This window comes from Felis catus, chromosome B2 (genome assembly GCF_018350175.1).
Source record: "Felis catus isolate Fca126 chromosome B2, F.catus_Fca126_mat1.0, whole genome shotgun sequence".
NCBI classification, from domain to species: domain Eukaryota; kingdom Metazoa; phylum Chordata; class Mammalia; order Carnivora; family Felidae; genus Felis; species Felis catus.
Genome location: NC_058372.1, coordinates 53,440,286 through 53,457,893, shown reverse-complemented (window position 1 = coordinate 53,457,893; position 17,608 = coordinate 53,440,286). Strand labels below are relative to the sequence as shown.

The following is a 17,608-nucleotide window of genomic DNA, read 5'->3' as shown; positions in this document are numbered from 1 at the left end:
TGGTCATGAACTCCTTTAATTTTTATTTGTCTGGGAAACTCTTTATCTTTCCTTCTATTCTGAATGACAGTCTTGCTGGATAAAGTACTCTTGACTGCATATTTTTCTCATTCAGCACATTGAATTTATCATGCCACTCCCTTCTGACCTATCAAGTTTCTGTGGATAGGTCTGCTGTGAACTTTATCTGTCTTCCCTTGTAGGTTAAGGATTTTTTTTTTTCTTGCTGCTTTCAGGAGTTTCTTCTTGTCTAAGTATTTTGTGAATTTGACTATGTCTTCATGATGGCTGACTTTTGTTGAATTTAATGGAAGTTCTCTGTGCTTCTTGGATTTTGATGTCTGTTTCCTTCCCCAGATTAGGGAAGTCTTCAGCAAAATTTGCTCTAATAAAACTGCCCCTTTTTCTCACTTTTCATCTTCTGGGACTTTCATAGTATGAATGTTATTACATTTTAAGGAGTTGCTGAGTTCTCTAAGTCTACATTCATGATCCAATATCTTTATTTCCCTCTTCCTTCCAGCTTCATTTTTTCTCATAATTTTATCTTCTACATCATTGATTTATCCCTGTGATTCATCCATCTTTGTTGTCCTGGCATTCATTTAGGTTTGCATCTCGGTTATAGTGTTTTTTATTTTGGCCTGACTAGTTTTTTTTTTCTTTTTTTGATCTCTACAGTAAGGGATTCTCTATTGTCTTCTATGCTTTTCTTTTTTTCAAGCCCAGGTAGTGTCTTTATAATTGTTTTAAGTTCTAGTTCAGACATCTTATTTATATCTGTATTGATTAAATCCCTGGCCATTACTTCTTCCTGTTCTTTCTTTTGGGGTGAATTCCTCCACTTGTCATTTTGTCAAGGACACTCTTTTTGTTTTATTTTGTTTTGTTTGTGGTTGCTCCTGAGAATGATAGCTATATTAAAAAGAGGTCAAAAAAAAAAAAAAGGAAAGGGAAGCTAAACCATAGGTCTGTTTTGGTCTGCTTGTTAAAAGAGGATAGATCCAAAAAATTATAAAAAATAAAGAATAAAATAAAATAAAATTTAAAAGTTGCTTTTTCTGTATCCCATAAAAAATACAAAAACAAAGGAAGCTAGATCCTGTTACCCCTAGAGCTGAAGATTTTCAGCACCTATGATCCTTCAACTTGGGGCGTATGAAAGGTTTGTGCTGTCTTTGGTGGAGTGGGGCCTCCTGAGCTGATTCTCAAAGGATTTGACCTAGTAGAGATGCACCTGCAGGGCGCAGGTGTAAGCAGCTCTAGCCTCCACTTGGCATTGCTGTTTTGCTTACAGAAGTTGGTCAGTGTTGTGGAGGGAAATGGCTTGGCTGTCTCTCATATCTGTCTTGGGAGTGAGGACTGTGTGCCTGCCACTCCTCAGGAAGCCCTCACAGAAGAGCAAACAATCATCCCCCCCAGGGATCCACCAGATCCCTGCCTTCACCTTGCCTGCCTCTGAGCTGTCTGCCTACCAGACGGCACAGCACCCCTGTATTTTATCTCAGATGCAGCTGGGTTTCAAAACTCCAAACTTCGGAGACCCCCGTGGCATGGACCCACTCTGATCCTGTGGAGGAGGGTCTGCTGCACAAACAGTGTTTGTTTGTCCCAGAAAATGGTCATAAGACCAAGCAGCAGCTTTGATTTTATGACAAAGTGCAAAAGAAAGTTGGCACCAAGGCTTACTGCTTTGAGCCATCATCCCTGTTCCTATGCTAGTGAACAAGGCAGCTCAATGGTGACCACTGGGTCTTTTATCCCTGAAGAGGCTGTGCCATCACTCCCAAATGCATTCCAAGAAGAGGAACTGTTTGTCCACCTGTGACCCAGGGGATCCTCAGACCATGCTGCCTGCTCCAGGGTCTCTGCCTTTCTTCCCCAGCAGAGCATCACGAATCCTGCCAGGTATGACATTGGTGATGGTGCAGAACTCTACACCTTCAGACTTTGAGTTCTGTTGCTTATAAAAACTTGCAATGGTCACCCCCTCTCCTTTTCCCAGTCAATGGTTTTGGGGAAGTTTTTCTTGTACAATTCCCTGTGCATGTTTTCACTCTTATTCTCTCTCTTGCTCCTTTCTCCGTGACCAGGGCTCCCTCCCCTCTGCAGCACCTGCAGCTCTTTTCTCCCCCAAATCCACTCTCCACAGCGCCTACTTTCCATGAAGTGGTCATTTTTCTTCTGTGGACATGCTGTTTGTTCTCTCAGTTCTCAGATTGATTTCTTGTGTTTGAGGGACAAGGCAAGCTTAGGGTCCCCCTATTTCTATGCCATCTTAAATCCTCTAAAAATTTTATTTTTAGTACTAGTTTAAATTTAGTCACATGTATTTAGTGACTACTGTACTAGACAGTGCAGACCTAAAGGATGCAGAAGTGAGATCTCTGTTATATTTCCATTTAATCTCCTCCAGAAAACTGTTCCTGATGTCTCTAGTCAGAAGTAATTTTGTTCCTGTCTGTCTGTTTCCTATTTCTGCTGTAACAAATCACCCCCAAACTTAGTGACTTAAAAATATAAAGTGGCTTAAAGGAACATAAATCAAGTTCTGAAGGTCTCAAGTTTCTGGAGGTCAGGACTCTAAAATGGGTATTATGAGGCTAAAACCAAAGCATTAGAAGGATTGTGCTTTATGAATCAATCTGTTTCCTTACCTTTGCCAGCTTCCAGAAGTCACCTACATTCCTTGGCTTATGGGTCCTTCCATCTTCAAAGCCAACAGCATAGCATCTTCAAATCTCTGACATTCCTGTATTCCTCTCACTTATAATGACCTTGTTTATTACAGTGTGTTAATCTGGATAATCCAGATAATCTCCTCATCTCAAAATCCTTAATTTAATGTCACCTTTAGAGTATATTTTATTATGTAAGGTAACATATTCACAGGTTTGGGGGATTAAGATGTAAGCATTCTGAAGGAGCCATTATTCAGCCCACCGTAGTATTGTTCTTATTCTGCTTTGTCTTATAGTTTCCCATGTGCTTTTCTGAGTCCTTTTCTATGAGCAGCAAATGAGTCTTAGTATAATTCCTAGGTTAAAACCGTGGCCTGCACACTATAGGTGCTCAAAATATATTTGTTGGAATGAGTTGGTTAAGGTTAAAAAAAGAAGAGAGAGTATTTGATAGATGCTGACTGAGTGAATAAAGCATCAAGGGGAGTCCTGATGCAGCAAATGAATTTTGAGCATCTGCGTCTATTAAATATTCACCAATCAATCAACCCATGGAACAGATTTGGGGGCAGTGCTTATCAGTTGCCAATCAAATACAGACTGAATAATTGTACCCTGGTCTGTTCACTTTAGCTCAGTGTGTTTTGATCTAATAAGATAGCAATGGGAAGCCAAACCTGTTTGCGTAATTCTCTAGGAAATAAAAGGAAACAAAGGTAAAATGATAATTATTAGCTTATGTTTGATGAATATACTCCAAAACATCGCCAGCACATTTTAAGATTAATACATTATTTGATAAAGGAAGCTAGTGTATAAAAATCTATGATTACTTTATTAAACATTTATATTTAATGAGTGAATAATTTACTGTAGTTTGGTTTTTTTAAAAAGATATTTCAGGATAAAAAATGCCTAGTTTAATTATTTATAAATTAAGCATTTAGTGTAACAGACTAATATTTTTTTCTACAAAAATTTAAACGTACACAAAAGTTGAAAGGATCATATAACAGACCCATGTACCCATCACCCATGTTAAACAACTATCATCCCATGACATATAGTATTGTTTAATCTGTACTCTATTCCCCACTCTCTATCCCCACCTTCACCCCCAACCCTGATTATTTTCAAGCAAATTCCAGAACCATATCATTTTATTCATTAATTTAATCATTTATAAACACATTTGGGCAGATTTGTTCATGAATTTCCTCATATTCATGTCGGTTTCCTGCACACTTTGGCGGCTCCATAATCTTTCTGATATTTACTATCTTTTCTTTACCTTATGTGGAGTTTTGTTCTGAAGGACAAAATATAACAACTAAATATGGAAAATGCTAAGCTGGCCAGATTTGTTTAATTTTCCTATTACTTTGATTCATATTTTAGAAAATAGCTTACAATGTGGAAATATATATGAGAATGCAAGTAAAATTAAAACAATATTTGGATTTTTTGGGAGTAGAGAAAGGGGATCTCTTAACCACAGGGGAAATATGAGTTAATATGAGTGGAAACCTCCAAACTCTACTCTTATTATTTAAGGAACATATTAAATAATGTTAAGGTAAGACATATATTACTCAGTTTAAGAGGAGCTTAGAGAAAGTTCAGGATTAGGGGACATTCTGAGGGAAAATTTTTCATAGGCATAATTAAGTAAAGCCTACACTAGAACTGAGATAAAAGATGTTGAAGATGAAAGTCTAATCAGAAAACATTAAGCCATATAAAATATGGTTTCATAAAATATGAAAATATGAAATGTTTCTTTGGGAACTAAAATACTATCTTCCCATATTTGTCTATATACAGTGATTATAAGCGATATTCCTCAATGTATTAAATATATTAACAAAAGTATGCATTATCAGATTTGGCTGGGCTGGAGGAGGATGATAATTTTATTATTTTAAAATTATATGTCATTAACACGTGTGATATATCTTTATGCATTTCTATCTTTCTGTATTTCTTTCTGTCCCCCCCCCCCACTTTTTTTTTGGTCTTTACCAGGAACCATTCAGTGTATCTGAGTCACAGTATTTTATCTATGAATATACAAGTTAAATATTTGGAGGAATAAACAAAATCAATTTCTAATTTTCCAAATCCAAATTTAGCATTCTAAAATTTATCGAGCTGAAATTCCCTGTTGTGCCACTGTTCTAAAGAAGAAAGTTTCTGTGGGCCTGTTCCTTTTGTGGACTCAAAGATTTTTAGCTGAACAGAATCTATGATATGATCGAATTCAGCTCCATATTTGGAGCTGGAGGTCTGTGGATCAAATGAATTGCTAAAGGTAACACAGCTAAAAGTGCCAGTTCAGTGCTCACTTAGCAGCACAAATACTAAAATTGGAACTGTAAAGAGAAGATTAGTATGGTCCTGCATGAGGATAACCTACAAATTTGTGAAGCATTCCGTCAAGAAAAAAAAAAAGTGTCAGGTCAGAGAAATGTAAGCAACTTTCTTGCCTTCCACTTTGATGATCCCCTCCCAGATATTACAAAATATGAAGTTTTAAAATTTTTTATTTTTGTTTTATTGAAACATTCTTTTTTAAGTTTATTTATTTTTGAGAGAGAGACAGAGAGTGTGTGTGCACGTGAGTTGGGTAGGGGCACAGAGAGAGAATCCCAAGTAGGCTTTGCACTGTCAGCACAGAACCTGATGAGGGGCTCACAGTCTATGAGATCATGACCTGAGCCAAAGTCAAGAGTTGGCCACTTAACCAACTGAGTCACCCGGGTGCCCCAAAGATGACGTTATTTTTATCTCCAATGGCACATGAATAAAACTATTTTATTCTTTTACTTAGGACGGTATAGAAACCTGTACTTTAATAATATGGCCTTGAATGCAAGTTGTTTCAAGGAGTTATGTGATTTTAAGGTTTCTTCAAGCTCTACGATGATGAATTTCTTTTTAAAAGTTTTTATTTTGGGGGGCGCCTGGGTGACTCGGTTGGTTAAGTATCTGACTTCAGTTCAGGTCATGATCTCACAGTTCATGGGTTCTAGCCCTGTGTTGGGCTTTGTGCTGACAGCTCGGAGACTGGAGCCTGCTTCAGATTCTGTGTCTCCCTCTCTCTCTCTGCCCCTTCTCAGCTTGTGCTATCTCTTTCTCTCTCTCTCTCTCTCTCTCTCTCTCTCTCAAAAATAAAATAAATATAAATTTTAAGTTTAAAATTTATATTTATTTTATTTTTGAGAGAGAGAGAGAGAGAGAGAGAGAGAGAGAGAGAGAGAGAGAGAACACAAGTGGGGGAGAGGGGTAGAGGTAGAGAGAGGGAATCGTAAGCCCTGAGCATGGAGCCTAACATGGGGCTTGATCCCACTTCCCTGGGATCATGACCTGAACCAAAATCAAGAGTCGGACACTCAACCTACTGAGCCACCCAAATGCCCCAAAGGTGATGAATTTCTAAGAAGAGGTTCTGGGTTGCATTTTTAAAATTGAATACTATGTTTTTGCATAAACTAATGCTATAAAACCATAAATGCTATAAAACTATAGTGCCAAATATTTCCGAAAGAGCAAATGTAAATGCAAAGACGAAAGGGTTAGTTGTCTGCTTCTGGTCTCTGTGGTTGATGTCCGTGAAGTTATGGTATGTTGATACCTGTGCTGTAGCAAAAGAGTTCTAATAACAGCAACCTCCCCACATCCCCAACTTCTTCTCTAAAGACTTCCTTTACTTCCTTTACTTAATTAAAACTTGGTTCACACTCAGATATCACCTCACGCCAGTCAGAGTGGCCAAAATGAACAAATCAGGAGACTATAGATGCTGGCGAGGATGTGGAGAAACAGGAACCCTCTTGCGCTGTTGGTGGGAATGCAAATTGGTGCAGCCACTCTGGAAAACAGTGTGAAGGTTCCTCAAAAAATTAAAGATAGACCTACCCTATGACCCAGCAGTAGCACTGCTAGGAATTTACCCAAGGGATACAGGAGTACTGATGCATAGGGGCACTTGTACCCCAATGTTCATAGCAGCACTCTCAACAATAGCCAAATTATGGAAAGAGCCTAAATGTCCAGCAAGTGATGAATGGATAAAGAAATTGTGGTTTATATACACAATGGAGTACTACGTGGCAATGAGAAAGAATGAAATATGGCTCTTTGTATCAACATGGATGGAACTGGAGAGTGTGATGCTAAGTGAAATAAGCCATACAGAGAAAGACAGACACCATATGGTTTCACTCTTATGTGGATCCTGAGAAACTTAACAGAAACCCATGGGGGAGGGGAAGGAAAAAAAAAGAGGTTAGAGTGGGAGAGAGCCAAAGCATAAGAGACTCTTAAAAACTGAGAATAAACTGAGGGTTGATGGGGGGTGGGAGGGAGGGGAGAGTGGGTGATGGTTATTGAGGAGGGCACATTTTGGGATGAGCACTGGGTGTTGTATGGAAACCAATTCGACAATAAACTTCATATATTGAAAAAAAATAAAAAATAAATAAAATAAAATAAAATAAAATAAAATAAAATAAAATAAAATAAAATAAAATAAAATAAAACTTGGTTCTACCTTGAATTATATCACCTACCAACCAACCCCTTAGACTCAGGGCTAAGGGTGGAATGGTATCCCTTACTCTCCATTACTATTTTCACACCATTTCTCCTTCTACCTCAGACCATATATCCAGCTTCCAATTGCACATATGGGTTTCCTATAGGCATAATAAAACCAACTGCTTTTAATTCTCATCCCTCTGCCATCCCACTGTCCAATCTATTCCATGTCCTATGCTCACTCTCCCACAGAAAGACACCCTAAGTTTATAACTGTCCAAGACAGACACCTGGGAACAATACTTGGCCCTTCCCTACCTCACCCAATTAAAAGTCAATTCCTATTGATACTACCAGTTAAATACATCTCCAGTCTGTTGCTGTTCTCCAAACTTGTGGACTTGCATTAGTTCTACTCACCATCATCTCTTTCATGAATTGTGGCCACAGCCTCCCTTGCCATTAGACTTGGCCCCTTCTAATCTGTCTGTGTTTGATAACAACCGTGTGCAAGTTATTTTTTTCTTTTAGCATTCATATTGCTTCCATAATATAAAATGAATGTCATGAAAACCAAAAAATTGGCTCACACTAACACAACTTTTGAGTGTTTGAGCCAGATATTCTTACTCTTTACTAGGATTTCACTTACTTCCATTTGCCCCTTTTGCAGGTCTGGAGATATGTGTACCCCTGAAGAATGCACACTGCAGAATTGAGGCCTAACCGAGGGTAAAATAATAGAAGGCTCCCAACTTTTAAACCCTAACTGTAACATAATGTTCAGCTGTTCAAAGGACACATTCTGAGTCATAGTAATGGTATTTAGAGGCCATCGGTCTACAGCATTGTGACCTTTTGAGAACCATAACTTCATTGTGTATAACTTGTTCCTATTTCCCAATATCTCATTTTTATCGTCATTATAAATCATGTTTGTTTCTTGAGGACTTTAGTTTTCAGGTTGCCATAAATAAAAAACTAAGTTATCCTTTGGAGTTATACCAACCAGTTGCCCATGAAGTCAAATAAAAAGAAATTACAGTCAATGAAAGAACATAGTAAATAACTATTCTTGACCATTCTTTTCAAATATTAGAATTATTTGACAACATGACAGAATATTAAGCAAAGTAAAAATATGTATGTTGGCTCACATACAGGGACCTGCCCATCTTTGTAAGGCCAGATGGCTACTAACCAAGTTTTAAGGTCAGTGAAAAGCAATCTCAGGTTTCACCTTGTTTAAGCTGAAGAGAATAAACAAGACAATGGATAACTAGAAGGAAATTCTGAGATATGAAGGTTTTGGGGGGAATTTACTGAGATGACTTTGAAGGGTAGAAAATGATAGAAACTAGTTGTCACTTGTGCAAGATTATATTCATTCTGCATAACTCAGGTTCATTGTAAACTTGATCTGTACTCAGTCATTTTTCTACCCATGTATATTGTCATTTCAACTTGTTTTTAATTCCCCCCTCTTTAAAAATTAGAAAATATCTGAGATCCATATTGGATCTCTATGGGAGATTAGCAATTTAATATAGTAGTCGGCTGTATTATCAAGCTGCAACAAGAGTTCTGTTGACTGTGAAAATTCAAGAAATGAGCACATGCTCAAAGGGGTCTTAGATATCTCATGGATGGTAATAGCTCAGGTTGAGCCTTCTTTGGATTGCTAGATAAGTCAGTAATTTTGGAAACATATCCTCACTTTGATAAAACATGTCATACTTTCATTCCTGTAATCTGTTTCTTGTATTTAATGCCTGTGGTAAAGCATTTCTTAAGTGTTCTATGGACACTTATGAATTACTTTTGTGAGGATAAAATGTAAGAGTAGTTTATTGTTCTAGAGAGCTCTGCTTGGTGGTTAGTATTGTGGGAATTTCACATGAAGTTTTCAATCTGGCCATCCATGTGGTGGTATATTCTTTCCCAAGTGTTGGTTTACCATAACAGAAACAGTCCAGATATTGTCTCAAGGAGAAGTTTGGCATAATGTACAGTGTATCTGTAAACAATCCAGAGCCAATGATAAAAATTATAAAATCGCTTTGGATGTTTATTGCACATGGCACCTATGATTGTATTGAGAAAATTAGAGGGAACATAATAGTAGTTTAAAAATATTATTATACGTCTTGACGTAATTGGAGACATAGCTAAGTGTCATAGGCAAAAATTTAAAATCATTAGTATACATAATGGTTTAAAGAAGTGATTTTGACCAAGAAAATTGGAGGGTTATTTTGCTTAAATATAGTTTTCATTCAAGACTGGAAAATGCCATTGCTACTTATCTACACCCACTGGAAGTTATTTGGATTATCATTTTTTTCTTCATTTAAAAATATGATGTATGTTGGACATACTCTTATTTTAGAAGTTTTAGGTTAGAAAAGGAAAGATGATATATTGCCCACCATGCTTTAAGACAGATATTACTGAGTTTAATGCTGAAACATACTAATATTAATTAAAGTAAATCAAGATCTCAGCAAACTGAGAATAGAACATCTTTAACTTGATAAAAAATCTATGAAAAATCTACAGCTAAAAATCATACTTAGTGGTGAGGAATTAGATTCTTTCTCACTAAGCTCAGGAGTAAGGCAAGGATGTCTCACCACTCCTATTTAACATTGTGCTGTAAGTCCTTGTTAATCCAGTAGGTCCAAAGAAGAAAGAAAGAAAGAAAGAAAGAAAGAAAGAAAGAAAGAAAGAAAGAAAGAAAGAAAGAAAGAAAGAAAGAAAGAAAGAGAAAGAAAGGATACCATTTAGGAAGGAAGAAACAAAAATGTTTTGATTCATAGATGATAGGACTGTCTATGTAGAAAATCCTAAAGAATAACAAAACAATTTCCAGAACTAATAAGGAATTATAACAAGTTTATAAGATGCATAGTTAATACACAAAAGGCAGTTACTTTCCTATATTACAGCAATGAACAATTGGAATTTGAAATTGAAAACACAGTACCGTTTACATTAGTACAAAAAAATAAAGAAAAGAAAAATAGGTATAATAAGATATATCTAACATCTATATGAGGAAAACTGTAAAACTGTGATGAACAAAAACAAAAAGAGATTTAAATAAATAGGTATTCCATACACATGGATTGGGAAACTCAATATTGTTGTCTGCTTTTCCTGAGTTGATCTATAGATCCAGTGCAAGGCCACTGGACATCCTAGCAAGTTATTTTGTAGATATTGATAAACTGATGATAATGTTTATATAAAAAGGCTAAAGGCCCAGGATAGCCAGTCAGATATTGAAGGAAATAAACAAAGTTGGAGGATTAACACATCTGAACTTCAAAATTTACTATAAAGCGTCAAGTATACTCAAATAAATAAATAATTTTTTTGAACATTTATTTATTTTTGAGACAGAGAGAGAGAGAGAAGAGCATGAGTGGGGGAGGGGCAGAGAGAGAGGGAGACACAGAATCTGAAGCAGGCCCCAGGCTCCGAGCTGTCAGCACAGAGCCTGATGTGTAGCTTGAACCCACCAACCATAAGATCATGACCTGAGCTGAAGTCGGTCGCTTAACCGACTGAGCCACCCAGGTGCCCATACTCAAATTAATTAATTAATTAATTAATTAATTTAAAAAAGATGTACTATAAAGCTATAATAATCAAGACAATGTGGTGTTGATGAAAGAATAGAAAACACGTAAGTGAAACAGAGAGCCCAGAAATCGACTCACACAAATATAGTCAATTGATCCTTGACATAGACAATTCCATGGAGAAAGGATATTTTTCACAAATGGTGCTGGAACAATTGTATGTCCACATATGGAAAAAAGAAAAGATTCTAGACACAGAGTTTCATAAAAATTAACTCAAAATGGATCATAGGCCTAGAGGTAAAATGAAAAGCTATAAAACGTCCAAAAAATAATGGCCATACATTTGTAGGTCCAATCCTGGGTTCTCTATTCTATTCCATTTGTCTATGTGTCTGTTTTTGTGCCAATACCATACTGTCTTGATGATTACAGCTTTGTAGTAGAGGTAAAGTCTGGGATTATGATGCCTCCCACTTTGGTTTTCTTTAAAAAGAACTCTTAAAACTCAGTAAAAAAAATAATCCAATCTTAAAAATGAGAAGAAGATCTGAACAGACACTTTAACAAAGAAGATAAACAGGGAGATGACCATATCATTTGTCATTTGGGGAATTGACAATTAAAACAATGAGATACCACTATATACCGATCGGAATGGCTAAAATCCAAAACACATAACACCAAATGCTGGTGAGGATAGGAAGTGACAGGTGATGTGAATGCAAAATAATACAGCCTCCTTGATAGGTAGTTTGGCAGTTCCTCAGAAAATTAAACATGCTGTTATATGATTCAGCGATTGTGCTCCTCAGTATTTACACAAACGAGTTGGAAATTTATGTCTACATATAAACCTGCACGTGAACACTTACAGCAGCTTTTGTCATAGTTACCAAAACTTAGAAGCACTAAGAAGTCCTTTAGTAGATGAATGTATATATAAACTGTGGTATATCCAGACAATAGAATATTATTTAGTGATAGGAAGAAATGAGCTATCAAGCTGCAATAAAGACATAGAAATGCATATTGCTACGAAAAAGAAACTAATATAAAAATGTTGTGTATTACATAATTACAACCATATGACATTCTGGAAAAGGAAAGCTGTGGAGACAGAACAAGGATATTCATTTAGTGTAACTGAAGCTTTACATAATTTAACAATCCCCCTTTAATGTCTAAAATATATAAGGAACTCCTACAACTCTATAGCAAAAACAAAACAAAACAAATGGAACTTGTGAAATGGAAAAAAATATTTACAAATCATATATCTGATATGCATTGTTTCTCAACCCTTTACAAACTCTTGTGCTGTGGATTATTAATTGATTTTTCATTTTGACTGAAAAGGCAAAAAATGTTAAGCCCTCACACATTGCAGCAAACTCATAAAGGAAGGAGAAAATTGCTACTTAATTTAATCTTGCCTTTTTGTACGATTCAACATCAAAATGCAATTGTAATGATAGCCTTATTTAGTTTAGTAAAGTGAAGATAGGAGTTTGGAATGATTTTGATTGGTAGAGTAACAAAATAATTTGGGTCCAGTTCTGGTTCAACTAAATTGCCATTTCAAATCAATTTTCTGGTCTTATTTTAATTGAGTTTGACTCACCACATGCAGTTTTTGCCATATGCACTTTGCAATGAACCAGGATAAATTCCAAAAGGAGCTGGTGCATCTCAGCTGTTATAGTTCAAGTTCAGTTGAAACATAACACGATAAAAACCTTTCTCCCTTTTCATGATAGTTTCTAATGCCTGAAATCATTTTTGCATAATTAGCTAACTGCTTGGAAATTGTCATGTAACTTTTAATTTATTTTAATGAAATTTAAAAATCAAATAGCTTTCATGTGTTTTCTCTATCTCCTTAAACTTTTCTTAACGTTTCTTAAATTTCTGTGATTTTTTTTTTTTTTTACTCAAGAGCAGGATTTCTATAATATGTTTGCTAGCAATTGAGTCAGAGTTGCCTAAGGATATGAAATTTTCAGAAGGGTATTTATCTATCTCATATTTTATTTCATTAATTATCAAAAATCATGAATAAATTCATAAGATGATTTAAAACTGGGGTTTCCCCCCCTTTTAATGTAAGACATCTGGCCTTCTAGTTTCTACATAGTAAATACATGATTATTAGGAATTACAATTTTTGGTTGTTCTTTGAAGAATGTCATATAATATTTTATCAGCATATTTACTCATCAATTTACTCATCCACATTCAGAATAAGCCCTAAATTTCGCATGGATTGTCTTAAAGAACTTAAAAATCTCAGAATCCATGGTTGATAAAATATGTGAGAAAAATAACCCTATACACAAACAAAACAATCTCATAAAATAAAATATTTTGGCAAGCCTGCAACAAATGTGAACCTTTGAATCAAAATACTTGACACTTTTTGTGTTACTTGATTTTTTTACTTCATGCGAAAGTTGAAAGAGAATTTATAATGTTTGAACGTAAAAACTGAACATGTACCTATATATGGAACTCTGATCTTAGTGTATTTTGGAACTATGAAGAATCTTCCCACATTTGAAAAAAAAGTCATTTTGTTTTCATTCACACTTTCATATGAGCTGTGTTCTCACTATAAAAGCATACTATAAATTTCCATTTATGTAAAATTGAATATGTGTGCATATGTTGTTTACACTTGCCCACATGTGTGAGTATATTCCGTTTAAAATAACTTTCTAATGCATTTATTAAAAAGATTGGCAGTTTTTAGGAACGATTATACTTCAGCTTTAAATAAATTCAAAATGCTAGACTTCACAATTGAAGTCCAAGCATAAGAGTTAAGGATGTCCACTGGGTGGCAGAAGCGTACCAGGAACGTTCACAAATAAACCCCCTGTCCTGGGAACGTGCTGGCTATGCCAAGGTGATGCTATGGAGAACATGCTGATGCTCTGGAGGAGGACGTTTGCAGACCAGTTATGTTCTTCAGCTGCGTCCGTGTGTGGGCACTGAGCCGCCATGCTTTCCCACCTGGTATCTCTTGTGGCGAACAAGGCACATTTGCCAGATGCCTGGTGGAGTGAGACACTCCAGCCTCTTTCCCGGAGAGAAGCTGAGGCGGCTGTGTGGTAAAGAAATACTCAGTTCTCAGACTTACTGGTCCCCTGGTGAGTTAAAGGACCCAGAATCTCCTTGAGGGCTCTTGTTGTGTTGATATTAATTGCACACTTGAAGTTTTTGGATTTTACTTAGCCATTTAAGGAAGTACTAAGAAACAAAAGAATGCTGACTTGCTTTTGCTTGTAATACTTTGAACTAGAAGGGGAAAAACAGAGAGGGCAATACTGAGTTTTTAAGAGAACACAGAGCCTGAATTCATTTCTTTCTCTCTTGACATATGAGACAATAAGACGTATAAAACCACAATAATACACCATTGGCATTGTGATTATTTGCAAGTAGGGGGTTGCTGCCAAGCTACTGACTAACTTGTAACTTGTTTAAGGTAACTTGTTTAAAAGTCAGGATTGATAAAAGAAGTGACAGACTCTGTAGCAGGATTTCCTACACCTTGATGTGCATGGGGACCCCCTGGGGATCTTGCTAAAATGCAGATTCTGAATCAGTGGATGTGCCTTTGTTAAACTATTGTCTCTCAACTCCAAACCCACACTTTCAAGCTCCCCTTGGTGTTGCAAGGGCTGGACTCTGCAAACCACATTTATGCTTTGCCAGCCGGCTCCGTGCTAGATAGACTTTTCCAGTTGGGGCACTAGAGGGAGACTGCAGAGCTGGAGGAGGGAGAAAGGATCTGTCTACTTGCTGCCCCTGTGAACATCACCTCAGCAGTGCTTCTCCCATCTGGGAGCAGCGCGTCCTTCCTGTGGCAATTTTCAGTTTTTCCAGCCTTCTCAAGATGAACTTCATTGTGCCCTTCAGAGACCCCAGCACTGGCCATGCAACTCCCCTGTCAGAGGTTTCAACCTCTTTCCCGTATTTCCCTAAGCTTAAAGGCAGTCACTGCTTCCTGCAGTTGTTATCTCCCTAATATAGTTGACCTTTATTTTTACTCTTTCAATTACCTACTTAACAACTTTAATAATTTAATGAACAATTAAAAACTTTTTTTTTGATTTAAGTGTAGACGCATACACTATTATATTAGTTTCAGGTATACAACACAGTGCTTCAATGTTTATATACATTATGAAGTGATCACCACTAAATCTAGCTAAATCATACACAGTTGCCACAATATTAACTAAATTTCCTATGCTTTACATTACATCCTTGTGATTTAATTATTTTATAACTGAAAGTTTTTACCTTTTCATCTTTCCTTATTTTGCCTGTTCCCACACTCTCCTACCCTCTGGTAGTCTCCAGATTGTTCTCTGTATCTATAGGTCTGTTTCTATTTCGTTTGTTCATTTGTTTTGTTTTTTAGATTCTGCATTTGAGTGAAATCATATGGTATTTTTCTGTCTGATTTATTTCACTTAGCATAGTATCCCCTAGATCCACCCATGTTGTTGCAAATGGCAAGATTTTATTTTTTTTTATGGCTGAGTGATATTCCATTGTGTGTGTGTGTGTGTTTATGTGTGTGTATACTACCCTTTATCTATCCACTCATCTATTGATAGGTACTTCGATAGGTTGGCTATTGTAAATAATGCGATGAACAAAGGGGTGCAAATATCTTTTCAAATTAGTGTTTTCTTTTTGTTCTTACACCATATAAAAAATAAACTCAAAAATCATTTTGGTGTAAGAAAGTGGTTCAATTTCATTGTTTTGCATGTAGTTGTCCAGGTTTCCCAGCATCATTCACTAAAGAGACTGTCTTTTCCCCCTTGTATATTCTTGCCTCCTTTGTCAAAAATTAGTTGACCATGTAAGCATGGGTTTCTCTCTGGGCTCTCTCTATTCCATTCTATTGATCCATGTGTCTGTTTTTGTGCCAGTACCATACTGTTTTGATCGCTGTAGTTTTGTAGTATAGCTTGAAATCAGGGAGTATCGTACCTCCAGCTTTTATTCTCCCTTTTCAGGATTGCTTTTGCTATTCAGGTTTTTTGTGTTTCCATACAAAATTTTGGATTACTTGTTCTACCTCTGTGAAAAATGCCATTGATCTTTTGATAGGGATTGTATTGATTCCGTGGATTGCTTTGGGTAATATGGACATTTTCACAATATTAATTCTTCCAAACCATGAGCATGGCATATCTTTTTAGTTATTTGTGTCATCTTCAATTTCTTTCATTATTATCTTCTAGTTTTCAGAGCATAGGTCTTTCACTTCCTTGGTTAAATTGATCCTTAGATATTTTATTCTTTGATAAGTTGTAAATGGGATTGTTAGTTTCTCTTTCCGGTAGTTCATTATTAGTACATAGAAATACAAATCTATTATATATAATCTATATGTTAATTTTATATTGTGTGATTTTACTGAATTCATTTATTAGTTCAAGTAGTTTTTTTGGTGGGGGTTTTTTCTATACATGGTATCATGCCATCTGCAAACAGTGACAGTTTTACTTCTTTTCCAATTTGGATGCCTATATTTCTTTATCTTATCTGCTTGCTGGTGGCTTGGACGTCCAACACTATGTTGAATAAAAATGACGAGAGTGGGAATCTTTGTTTTATTCATGATTTTAGAGGAAAAGCGTTTAGCTTTTCACTGTTGAATATGATTTTAGCTGTGGGTTTATCATATCTGACATTTATTGAGTTTTTATCACAAATATTGAATTTTATCAAATGCTTTTTCTGCATCTATTGAGATGATCATATGATTTATGATATTCACCATTCTTTTTGTGAATGTGGTGGATCATGTTGATTGATTTGCGGATACTGAACCATCCATCCTTGTATCCCTGGAATACAAGGGATTCCTTGTATTGACTGTGGTATATGATCCTTTCTTAATGTGGTTTTGAATTCAGTTTGCTAATATTTTGTTGAGGATTTTTGCATCTGTGTTTGTCAGGGATATTGGCCTGTAATTTTCTTTTCTTTTTTTTTTTTTTTTTTTGTGGTGTTTTTGTCTGGTTTTGGTATCAGAGCAATGCTAGCCTCATAGAATGAGTTTGGGAGCCTTCCTTTCTTTATCCATTTTTTGAAATAGTTTGAGAAGGATAGGTATTAACTCTTTAAATGTTTGGTAGAATTCACCTGTGAAACCATCTGGTTCTGAACTTCTGTTTGTCGGAAATTTTTGAATACTGATTCAATTTTATTAATAGGGATAAATCCATTCAGATTTTCTATTCCTGATTCAGTCTTAGTAGATTGCATGTTTCTGGGAATTATACATTTCTTTTGGGTTGTCTTATTTGTTGGTATATAATTATTTGTAGTAGTCTTTTATGATCCTTTGTATTTCTGTGGTATCGGTTGTAATCTCTCTTTGATTTCTGATTTTGTTTATTTGGGCCCTCTCTCTCTTTTTCTTTTTTCTTTTTAAGTTTATTTATTTATTTTTGAGAGAGAGAGAGACAAAAAAGAATGAGTGGGAGAGGGGCGGGGGTGGGGCGGAGAGAGAGAGAATCCCAAGTAGGCTCTGCACTGTCAGCACAGTACCTGATGCAGGGCTCGAGCTCATGAAGCGTGGAATCATGACCTGAGCTGAAATAATCAAGAGTCAGACACTTAACTGACTGAGTCACCCAGGCCCCCCTCCCTTTTTTTTCTTAATGAATCTTCCTGAAGATTTATCAATTTTCCTTATCTTTTCAAAGAACTACCTCTTAGTTTCCTTGATCTTTTTACTTATTTATTGAGACTTTATTTCCTCTGGGT

At 36.1% G+C, this 17,608-nt stretch overlaps 1 protein-coding gene and 1 non-coding gene across 2 annotated transcripts in view; both read left to right on the top strand.

Annotated features, from left to right (window-relative positions):
• The window catches only part of COL21A1 (collagen type XXI alpha 1 chain), a 248,843-nt gene that overhangs the window by 19,581 nt on the left and 211,654 nt on the right, over positions 1–17,608 (top strand). The window lies entirely within an intron of this gene.
• Positions 5,019–5,123, top strand: LOC111560670. The gene has a single exon (XR_002742668.2). It is a non-coding gene; the product is annotated as a U6 spliceosomal RNA (small nuclear RNA).